The sequence below is a fragment of the Sus scrofa genome, chromosome 6 (genome assembly GCF_054392235.1).
Source record: "Sus scrofa isolate SSC_HxYL_T2T_F1_AM1 chromosome 6, Sscrofa_HxYL_maternal_Yorkshire_Landrace_v2.0, whole genome shotgun sequence".
Classification (NCBI taxonomy): Eukaryota; Metazoa; Chordata; class Mammalia; order Artiodactyla; family Suidae; genus Sus; species Sus scrofa.
In genome coordinates this window covers 66,507,915-66,519,390 of record NC_139388.1, presented here as the reverse complement: position 1 = coordinate 66,519,390, position 11,476 = coordinate 66,507,915, and the positions used below count along the sequence as shown (strand labels likewise).

Below are 11,476 nucleotides of genomic sequence, written 5' to 3'. Positions count from 1 at the left end.
GATCCGACGTTGCCGTGATTTGTAGTGTGGGTTGCAGCCGCAGCTCAGTTCAGGCGTTGCTTTGGCTGTGGCATAGGCTGGCAGCTTAGCTCAGTTTGACCCCTAGCCTGGGAACCTCCAAAAAGAAAACAGCTGGGCTATACCAGCATTAAGGACCACACAGCTTTCATAGGGGTCCCATGCTTTGTGTGCCTCACGTGATGAAAGAATATAACTTTTTTTTAGGGCCACACCCATCATATGGAGGTTCAAATCAGAACTATCCCAGCTGGTATTCATCACAGCCACTGCAATGCAGTATCCAAGCCGTGTCTGTGACCTACACCACAGCTCATGGCAACGCCGGATCCTTAACCCACTAAGCAAGGCCAGGGATCCCATCCGTGTCATCATGGGTGCCACTCAGATTTGTTTCTGCTGAGCCATGATGGGAACTCCATAACTTTCTGTTTTGGCAAAGTATATTGTTCTCAGGGTCTCAGGAAAAACTGCAGAGCTTTGTGGTCCTAAATTGTGGACTGCATATCAGAATTTTTTTGGTGGGCTCAGAGAACACCTGAGGAGCTGGGAAGATGTGACAACCTCCAGTGCTTATGGGAACAATGCATTGTTTTTCTTGTTCACAGGGAATATCAGATAATGCTCAGCAGTTATCCTGCAAAAGAGCCACATGTCCTGATCCCCAGAATTCCCTAGATAGTGCCACTGTAACACTATAGAATCAAGGGAACCGTACTGGTAAAGTAACACTGGAGCAGAAGAGACTGCAGTGAAGTAGATGGAGTGTCCTCTCTCAAACTGCATCAGCAAATGCTCCAGTGACCGTGACTGTGCAGTACCAGCATGCACGCAGGCACAGAACGCAGAACCTCCGAGGCGTGTGCATCTTTTCTGACTGAGGTCAGGGTCAAAAGAAATAAGATCTTAGTTTTAGGGATTCTGTAGTCTCTGGCATGTTCAGCTAATGGCCATTGCTGCGCAGGCAGAGAAACAAGCGTAGAGAGGAGTTCTCCTAGTTCACAGCATGGCTCGGTGACCAGCCAGCCTTCCTTTAATCAGATCCATTGCTCACCAGTATCTGCTACCACTAAGGCAAGGCCGCTCCTCCTCGGTCATCAGATAAGAGGGGCAATATAGGATTGCCAGACCTGGTTTTCTGAAAAGAGAGACCTAGGTTTCTCTTCTGAACCATTTTATTTATCTTTTGACTGCATCTGCTGCATGTGGAAGTTCCCAGGCCCCTGATTGAACCCACACCACAGATGCAACCAAAGCTGCTACAGTGAAAACACCAGATCCTTAACCAGCTCCTTTGAACCATTTTATACATTTTTATTCAAGTATAGTTGGCACGCAATATACTGTATCTATTTGAAGTGTATAATCTAGTTTTACATACAAGAGTTCCCGTTGTGGCACAGTGGTTAAATCCGACTGGGAACCATGAAGTTGTGGGTTTGATCCCTGCCCTTGCTCATTGGGTTAAGGATCCGGCATTGCCGTGAGCTGTGGTGTAGGTTGCAGATGGGGCTTGGATCCTGCGTTGCTGTGGCTCTGGCGTAGGCCAGCGGCTGTCGCGCCCATTCAACCCCTGGCCTGGGAACCTCCATATTCTGTGGGAGCAGCCCTAGGAAAAGGCAAAAAGACAAATAAAAGTAAAGTTTTACATACATATAAACCTATAAAGACTTCTCATAATCATGGCAATGAATATGTCTATCATCCCCAATTTACCCCGTGCCATTTTATAATTTGTCTTTCTCTGTCCCATTATTTATAGTGGATTAGTTGGTATTTTCTAGAAGTTTGTATGACTTTATTCTTGAAGTGTTTGGTTTGGATTTTTCCGCCTGGTTTCATTCATGATGATAAAATATTTTGAGATTCTTTAGTGATCTGTAATAAGTAATTCATAATTTTTTTTTTTTTTGCTTTTTAGGGCCATACTCACAGCATACGGAAGTTCCCAGGCTAGGTGCTGAATCGAAGCTACAGCTGCCAGCCTACCCGGTAGCCACAGCAACATGGGATCCAAGCCTTGTCTGTGACCTACACCACAGCTCACAGTAATGCTGGATCCCTATCTCACTGAGCAAGGCCAGGGATCGAACCTGCAACCTCATGGTTCCTAGTCAAGATTCATTTCCTCTACACCGCGATGGGAACTCTAACTTTTTTTTAGTTATCATGGGTATTGCATTTAATATCCTAAAGCTAAAGTGTCTTTATACACATTCAAGATAAACCTGCATTATCAATATACATTCCCTCAATCTTAAGTCTAGACATTCAAAACACAGTAAATCAAGCTCTGGTTGGTAGTGTTTGCCACTTTCACTGTTGTAAGTACTCATAACGTAGCTCGTGTCAAATTCCAAACAGGAGGAATTCCCTTCGTGGCTCAGCAGTTAACGGACCCATAAGGATGCATGTTCGATCGCTGGCCTTGCTCAGTGGGTTATGGATCCGGCGTTGCCGTGAGCTGTGATGTAGGTCACAGATGTGGCTCAGATCAGGTAGGTATTGCTGTGGCTGTGGTGTAGGCCGGCAGCTGTAGCTCCAATTCCACCCCTGGCCTGGGAACCTCCATATGCCGCGGGTGCGGCCCTACAAAGCAAAAATAAAGTCCTAGATGTCATGCCACTGAATGTGTACCTTCCTTGTTCTAAAATCACAGAGCCTTTTCATAACTCTGGTAAGTATTACACCTAAAAGTAATCTAAATATATTAGTCCATTTCAGCACAACCGTGGGAAGCGTCTGACAGGTGTCGAATGCTGATATGCTATAATACATCAGCAACAGGGACTGCTTTTCCTCCTGCGGCTGAGAGCATGGAGGAGATCCAAAGGGGGTCTGACTACCAAAGAAGGAGTCCTGGAGACCTACGGGAAGTTTCCTTGCCCTGGAGGAGGGATCCTGAGGGGACCTATGGGACACTGGTAGCCCAGAGCCAAACTGCACAAGAAAAGGGACAGTAATTCAGGCCCTAAAGGAAGGAGGGGGCTTGTGGTTGGACCTGAGGGCACAGTCAGATGCTGTCAGGAGTAAGGTGAGGAAGTCAATGGAGGTGTTCAAAATAGGTGAAGTGAGGCAACCAAACTACAGATCTGTATACAAAGTATGACTTCATTTGTTTTTTTTATTTTTTTGTCTTTCTGTCTTTTTCTAGGGCCTCACCTGCGGCATATGGAGGTTCCCAGGCTACGGGTCCAATCGGAGCTGTAGCCACCAGCCTACACCAGAGCCACAGCCACGCCAGATCTGAGCCATGTCTGTGACCTACACCACAGCTCAGAGCAATGCTGGATTCTTAAACCACTGAGCAAGGCCAGGGATCAAACCTGCAACCTTATGGTTCCTAGTCGGATTCGTTAACCACTGAGCCATGACAGGAACTCCTGACTTCATTTTTACTAAACAAAAAATAACTTGTGTCTGAATATATATGGCCAGGTAGCCACACAGAGAGGGGTCTTATCTATGTACTGAAAGGGTTATAAAAATATAGCATGGTGGAGTTCCCTTTTGGCTCAGTGGGTTAAGGATCAAGCATTGTCACAGCTGTGACTCCATCACTGATGTGGCTTGGGTTTAATCCCTGGCCCCAGAACTTCCCCATGCTGTGGGCTCAGCCAAACAAAAACAAAACAAAACAAAAAAACCCTTGCTGCAAACATTGTGTTTTTCCATGTCATTTTTCACTTTTGTTTTTGATTTTTAGGGGATATGGAGGTTCTCAGGCTAGGGTCTAATCAGAGCTACAGCTGCCAGTCTACACCACGGCAGTAGCAACACATCTTCGACCTACACCACAGCTCATGGCAACACCAGATCCTTAACCCACTGATTGAGGCCAGGGACCAAACCCGAAAAACACTATGGTTCCTAGTTGGATTTGTTTCCGATGCGCCATGACGGGAACTCCATTTTTTACTTTCTTTTTCCTAATTCCATATGCTTTAGTACAGCTTTATTATCAATACTCATTTTCCGGGAGTTCTGTTGCGGGTCAGTGGGTTAAGAACAGCACTGTCTCCATGAGGATATGGGCTCGACCCCTGGCATCACGCAATGGGTTAAGGATCCAGCATTGCTGCAGGCTGAGGAATAGTTGACAGGTGAGGCTCGGATCCGGTGTGGCTGTGGTGTAGGTGACCCCTGGCTTGGGAACGTCCCTACTGCCAGTTTGGCTGAAAAAGAAAAACAAAACTATACAGCAAAACTATAGTCACTTTGCTATTTCATTCATTTGAAGTTACAGTGTGTATCGAAGAACAAATGTTCTTGTAAAACTGGGCGTAAATCAGTGGTTGCACCGGAAGCCTTGTAATTGTGCAGCTTCAAGACCAAAGAAAGGGCCCAGAGACAGTGACAGAGACAGCAATGCGTTAATGGATAGGGGCTCTTACTTGTCCAAAGTAAGGTCCTGGATGGACTTCCCGTCGTGGCTCAGCGGAAACAAATCTGACAAGTATCCGTGAGGAGGCAGGTTCGATCCCTGGCCTTTCACAGGGATCTGGTGTTGCCGAGAGCTGTGGTGTAGGTGGCAGATGTGGCTCATATCTGGTGTCGCTGTGACTGTGGCGTAGGCTTGTAGCAGCAGCTCTGGTTCGCCCCCTAGCCTGGGAACTTCATATGCCATGGGTGTGGCCCTAAAAAAAAAAAAAAAAAGACAAAAAAAAATCAAAGTAAGGTCCTGGAGCAGTGACACCCCACCCTGGTTTGCAGGCAGCAGGCAGGAAGTAGCAGCCTTCTTCTCAACTGGGGAGGAGAGGGAGGTTACCAGCTTTTGATGGAACTGACACCAGGTTGAGTCACCTGTTTACAGGGACACCAGCCAAGGTGCACACCCCTCACAGCCCATTTGATAAACGTCAAAGTGAAGATACACTTCTTTTGTGTGTGGTCTTTTTAGTCCTGCAGCTGTGGCATATGGATCTTCCCAGGCCAGGGGGTTGGATCAGAGCTGTAGCCACTGTCCTACACCACAGCCATAGCAATGCCAGATCCAAGCTAAGTCTTTGACCTACACTGCAGCTTACAGCACTGCTGGCTCCTTAAACCTCTGATTGATTGAGGCCAAGGGTTGAACCTTTATCCTCATGGATACTAGTCGGATTCATTTCCAGTGAGCCATGATGGGAACTCCAAAGTGAAGATATTATTATTATTATCATTTTTTGGAAAACTGGCCTCATATAGCATATCAACAAAATTGGACACTTTTTTTTTTTTTTTTTTTTTGTCTTTTTGCCATTTCTTGGGCCGCTCTCGCGGCATATGGAGGTTCCCAGGCTAGGGGTCTAATCAGACCTGTAGCTGCCGGCCTACGCCAGAGCCACAGCAACTCAGGATCCAAGCTGAGTCTGCAACCTACACCACAGCTCACGGCAATGCTGGATCGTTAACCCACTGAGCAAGGGCAGGGATCGAACCTGCAACCTCATGGTTCCTAGTTGGACTCGTTAACAACTGCACCACAACGGGAACTCCCAAAGTGAAGATATTATGACCTAAAGATTAGGATAATCACTAGCTGTGGCCAGGGCAAATAAGTAGGCATTTACTAATCTGGCTCTTTGATTTATGTGGACGGTCAATCATGTATGTAGGGTATAGAGAATTAGGGACTGGTGGAGCCAGAGTTGTAGAAAAAGCTAGAGAATAGCCATCTTGGCCTGATCACACGTCAGTGTTTCTCACTGAGTTAGGCACAATCATTCACTCTTCAGGCAAGAGAGCCTTTTCTGCAGTTATCAGCCGTGAAACTGAGGAGTTCCTGTTGTGGCTCAGCGGAAATGAATCTGTCTAGTATCCATGAGGATGCGGGTTTGACCCCTGGCCTCGCTCAGTGGGTCAGGGATCCGGCATTGTCATGAGCTGTGGGGTAGGTAGCAGACAAGGCTCTGATCTGGCAATGCTGTGGCTGTAGTAGCTCTGAGTCAACCCATGGCCTGGGAACTTCCATATGATGCAGGTGCAGCCCTAAAAACCTTAAAAAAAAAAAGAAGTGAAACTGAGCATGGCCCTCTGGGACTCCTGGGTGCAGAAGCCTTTCTGTGCCCCCATTTCTTATTCTTAGGACATGGGCCTCATTCAGCCACCATGAACTTCCCTGAGTTCCTAAGGACAGGTTCAGACAGGCAGTTGCTGATCAGGGAAGGGAGGGGATGCAGAGACCCGGGAAGAACAGTTAAGAACAATAGCGCAGACTTGGGGCAGGATCCTGGTTCCTTCTCAAGGAATACACATAATAATACAGGCATATTATATACCTAAGAGATAAGTTATATTCTTTACGCTTCTTTTAGAAATTAATACTTTAAGACTGAGCAGCTTAGAGTCCTTGTCCTTCTCCCCGGCTTAATTGCAACCTAAACAAAATCACCCATAACTTAAAAATTAGGCACCCTGGGAGTTCCTGTCATGGCTCAGCCGTTAAAGAACCCAACTATCATCCATGAGGATGTGGGTTCAATCTTTGGCCTTGCTCAGTGGGTTAAGGATCTGGCATTGCCGTAAGCTGTGGTGTATGTTGCAGACGTGGCTCAGATCCCACATTGCTGTGGTTCTGGCATAGGCCAGAGGCTACAGCTCTAACTGTACCCCTAGCCTGGGAACTACATATGGCTCGGGTATGGCCCTAAAAAAAGACCCCCCCCCAAAAAAGATTAGGCACCCTGAGCAAAATTGCCTGTGGGTTAAAGATTATTAGTGCATGATGTTTTTCAGGAACTTTCCTAGTTCTCATCTCTGATCAGTATGCCCTTTTCGCAAGTACTGTTTATTCTAGGCAATAACCCAGAAGACCGCCATCATGATCATACTGAGATCTCCTGACTCCAGCTCTGATGACTAAGATTCCCCCAAAGAACATGCATGTTTGTCCCGATTCTAATTGTTATCTGAAAACCTCTTTTTCTCCTTTTTACTATAAAATTCCTTGCAATTCTTTCTAAGGTGGGAGGGGGGCACAATCTTTAGGGAATTAGCCTGCTGTTGACCCTCCTTTACCTGGCAAAGCAATAAAGCTTTTTTTTTTTTTTTTCTCTTTTACCCAAAACACTGTCTCTGCATTTCAATACCTGCAGACAGAGGCTGAATTTCGGTAACAGAATCAGCCTTCTCCTTGTCCCTGTGCTTCAGGACTCCCCCATATCTCTTCTCCATATTCCCAAGCAGGGTTCTGTCTCCTACTTGTCCCTGACCAAAGCTTGCAAAATGACTCTAATACTTCAGGACGCATGTATTTCAAGAGCACAAGGATAATGTTTATTTTCTTCCAGTTAGCAGTGGGTGTCCATTTGTTGGCTTCCTGGAATCTCTGAGGTAACATTGAAAAACTTCTGTGACCAGGAGTAACAAAGACTCTACACGCTCTCCGCAAAGACGTCCCCGACCAGTTAAGAAAAATGGGGCCCTTCCCCCAGGGTAGAGGTCATTTCAAGGCACTGCTCCTAGTTCAGGTTGTCTCCCTTCCCTCCCCCCCATTCAGGTGCAGGACAACGGCTCCTTGAGGCGTATGAACTACATTACCCAGAATATATTGCGCTAAGAGACAGAAACAGTCATCCAATGAAAATCCAAAAATGGCGCATTTCCGGGAGGGAGAAGCTCCTGGAGCGGGACTTCCGGCGTTTTGTGGCGGACAGTTTGAGTGCTGTTGAGTCTGTAGAGCTGGTGCGAAGCTCGTCTGTGCGGCGTTGGGAGCGAGGTGCCGGGCTTCGAAGGCGCCGTAGGAGGCTCTGCGCGCACCGCCCAGGGCGGGCCTGCGGGTCCGGACACCGCCGCCTGCGGGGAGTCTCGGTGCCGCGTCCCGCCCGGTCGCTGGGCTGTGGTCGCTCCGCTCTGGCCGGAGGCGCCGACGGCGGCGGCCGCGCCGAGGGACCCGGCCGAGGTAAGCGCTGCGGGCCCCGGGCGGTGCCCTGCCCGTTTCCCCAGCCGACTAGGAGGGGCCCGAGGGAGCGGCGCCTGGGCGCCTGGTCCCGGACCGGGAGGCCCGCAGGGGTGGTCTCCGGGTTTCCGACGCTCAGGGTCACGTGGAGTGGGGGAGGCGTGGAGATGCCAGTGAGTCGAGACCTCGGGGGAGGCCGGAGTCCGCCTTGTTTCTGCGAGGAAGGGGGTTTGAGGCCGGGCTGCCCCTGGAGCGGCGGACGAGTGGTTGTACCTTCTTAGGGCCTTGGGAGCTTGGCGGGTTTTGGCAAAGGAAGGATACGATCCGAGTTAGGCTTTTTTTTTTTTTTTTTTTTTCTTTTAGGGGCCGCACCCTTGGCATATGGAGATTCCCAGGCTAGGGGTCTAATCGGAGCTGTAGCTGCCGGCCTTCGCCAGAGCCACAGCAACACCAGATCTGAGCCGCAGCTGCGACCTACACCACAGCTCACGGCAACGCGGCATCCTTCACCCACTGAGCAAGGCTGGGGATTGAACCTACAACCTCATGGTTCCTAGTCAGATTCGTTTCCGCTGTGCCCCGACAGGAACTCCTGAGTTAGGTTTTTTAAAATTCTTCAAAGCCAAATTCCCGTTGTGGCTCAGCAGTAACGAACCTAACTACTATCCGTGAGGATGCAGGTTCTATCCCTAGCTCTACTCAGTGGGTTAAATATCCGGCGTTGCTGTGAACTGTGAGGTAGGTCCCAGATGCGGCTTGGATCTGGCGTTGCTGTAGCTGTGGTGGAGGCTGGTAGCTGCAGCACTGATTGGAACTCTAGCCTGGGAACTTCCATATGCTGCAGAGGTGGCCCTAAAAAGACCAAAAACAAATAAACCCCCCCCAAAGCCTGTTCAATGGAAGAACAGATGGTAGGCGGCGATGAGGACATTGAGCAAAGGGAAGTTGTGGCTTTTTTCCAAGGTCACAGCTTTTAAGAGGTAGCACTGGGGATGGAATCATGGAGGTTAGCCAGTCAGCCCCAGGTTACCTGGCTCCAGGACCTGGCACAGGGGCAGGGAAAGCTTGCACCCCTGGAGCACGGCCATGGTCACTTTCATTCCTGACCTGCCTTTTCCCATAGATGCCCAGAGCTGCAGCAGCACGTTGGGTAGGTGGAGGTTGTCCCAGTCCCTCACTGGTTCTGAGCCCCTCGCACACATTTTTTGTATTTGATGTGTGTTGGGTACCTTCCCCTGCCATTCGCCCAGCCCTTTGGTTTGGGGACCTTGGAGAACCCCACATTCAGAGTCTTAAGAGCAGGCCAGGTTCTATGGAGGGGATTCCCATGTCCCACCACCAGTGGGAGAAGGTATCAAGGCTACTCCTGGGACATAGCTGGCAGTGCTTTGAGGTGAACCTGAGCTGGTTTAGGTAAGAGCAGGTCTCCTTTCTTTCTGGTGGGCCGTAAAGAGCAGGAGTTAGGCTTGAAATGACTGCCCGTGTGTTCTGGAGGCAGTGGGAGGTTCAGATCAGAGGAGGGAATCTCAAGAGGCTCCGTCTGGTTGGGCGGTGGGGGGGTGTGTGTGTGGGAAGATGGGCTGTGGGTTTTCGGGAGTGAGCCTGTTCACGGTTTCATTTGTTCCTGTTACAGCAGGGCAGTGTGACCTTTGAGGATGTGGCCGTTAACTTCTCCTGGGAGGAATGGTGTCTTCTTGATGAGGTCCAGATACCCCTGTGCCTTGATGTCATGCTGGAGAACTTGGCACTTGTGCCCAAGCTGGGTAAGAGCCTCACAGCACCTGCATCCTCTGAGCCAGGCTGTGTCTTTCTCCTTTTCCCCAGGGACGGCTTTGTCCTTCTTACCTCTGGACCATGGGCCATGCTTTCTTTTTAAATTCTTTGCATATACTCTGTGGATACTGGGCTAGGCTGAGTGCATCCTTGCTCTGTAGTGTACGAACACCTGTATCCCAAAGTCTTGCAGGGAAGGACTCAGGGTTAGTGGTCTTGCAGTCAGCCCTCTGGATCCCTCCTTGCTGGCCTTCTCTTTGGCCTGGTGATTGTCCAAATGCATTTTACCCATTTTGTTTCATTCCTGTACCTGACATTTCTTTTTGGGTGACCGTGCAACAAAGTGTTGTCACTGACTTGGTTACTGGTAAAACAGACCAAGGTTCTTGCAAGACCCTTTCCCAAGGTTCCAATTTCTCTACACCCATGACAGCACCTGTTTGGTTTTTTGTTTGTTTGTTTGTCTTTTTGCCTTTTCTTGGACTGCTCCTGTGGCATATGGAGGTTCCCAGGCTAGGGGTGGAATCTGTGCTGTAGCCTCTGGCCTATACCAGAGTCACAGCAATGCAGGATCCGAGCCGTGTCTGCGACCTGTATATATCACAGCTCATGGCAACACCGGATCCTTAACGCACTGAGTGAGGCCAGGGATCTAACCCACACCTCATGGTTCCTAGTCGGGTTTGTTAACCACTGAGCCACGATGGGAACTCCAACACCACCTGTTATTTTAATATCCATCCTAGTGGATGGGAAATGTTACATCTTTATTATTTCAATGCGTTTCTCTCCTGGTGTGCTTATTGGCCATTTGTATATCTTTAGAAAAATATCCAGGAGTCCCTGTTGTGGTTCAGTGGTAGTGAACCTGACTAGTATCCATGAGGACACGGGTTCAATCCCTTGCCTTGCTCAGTGGGTTAAGGATCCAGTGTTGTGTGAGCTGTGGTGTAGGTCACAGACACAGCTCAGATCCTGCATTGCTCTGGCTGTGGTGTAGACCAGCACCCTGGCCTCCGAATTGGCCCCTAGCTTGGGAACTTCTATATGCCATGGGCATGGCCCTAAAAAGCCGAAAAAGAAAAGAAAAAATATCCAAGTCCTTTTTCTATTTTTTGATCAGGCTGTTTTCTTGTTCATTGTTGAGTTTTGGGCTTTATCCATATATTCTGGATATTAATCCCTGTTGTATATCTGAGACGCAGCTATTTTCTGCCATTCTGTTAGTGCCATTTTGCTGTGTTCATAGTTTCCTCTGATGTACAGAAGTTGTTTTGTTTTTTCCTCCATCTTTCCTGAGATAAAATTGCTATATAATATCGTGTGAGTTAAACATAACGCAGCAAAAGTTGTTTTTCTTCTTTTGCCGGCAACTAAGCTTGCAGAAGCTCCTGAAACAGGGCTTAAACCATGGCCAAAGCAGGGACAATGCTAGATTCTTAACCCACTAGGCCACCAGAGAACTCCAAAAATTGTTCATTTTTATGAGGTCCAGTTTGTTTATTTTCTTTTGCTGCTTGTGCCTTGTCGCGGTTAAGAAAGAACGGCTGTAGCCAACATTTTGAACCTTCTCCCTGTGTTTTTTCCACAGAATGTTATAGTTGCAGATCTTGCATTTATGCCTTGGTGTGTTTTTTTTTAATTTTTTTTTTTTTTTTTTTTTTTTTTTTTTTGGTCTTTTTGCCATTTCTTGGATCACTCCCACGGTACATGGAGGTTTCCAGGCTGGGGGTCCAATCAGAGCTGTAGCCACTAGCCTATACCAGAGCCACAGCAACTCGGGATCCAAGCTGCGTCTGCAACCTG

General features: G+C 48.4%; 2 protein-coding genes across 2 annotated transcripts in view; both read right to left on the bottom strand.

Annotated features, from left to right (window-relative positions):
- The window catches only part of LOC100737142 (uncharacterized), a 117,529-nt gene extending 108,773 nt beyond the window's left edge, over positions 1 to 8,756 (bottom strand). Inside the window, exon 1 of the mRNA XM_021095142.2 lies at positions 8,630 to 8,756. The gene's annotated coding sequence lies outside the window, so the exon portion shown is untranslated. The remainder of the gene's footprint in view (positions 1 to 8,629) is intronic.
- LOC110261339 (zinc finger protein 444) overlaps positions 1 to 11,476 on the bottom strand; it is a 996,914-nt gene that overhangs the window by 874,990 nt on the left and 110,448 nt on the right. The window lies entirely within an intron of this gene.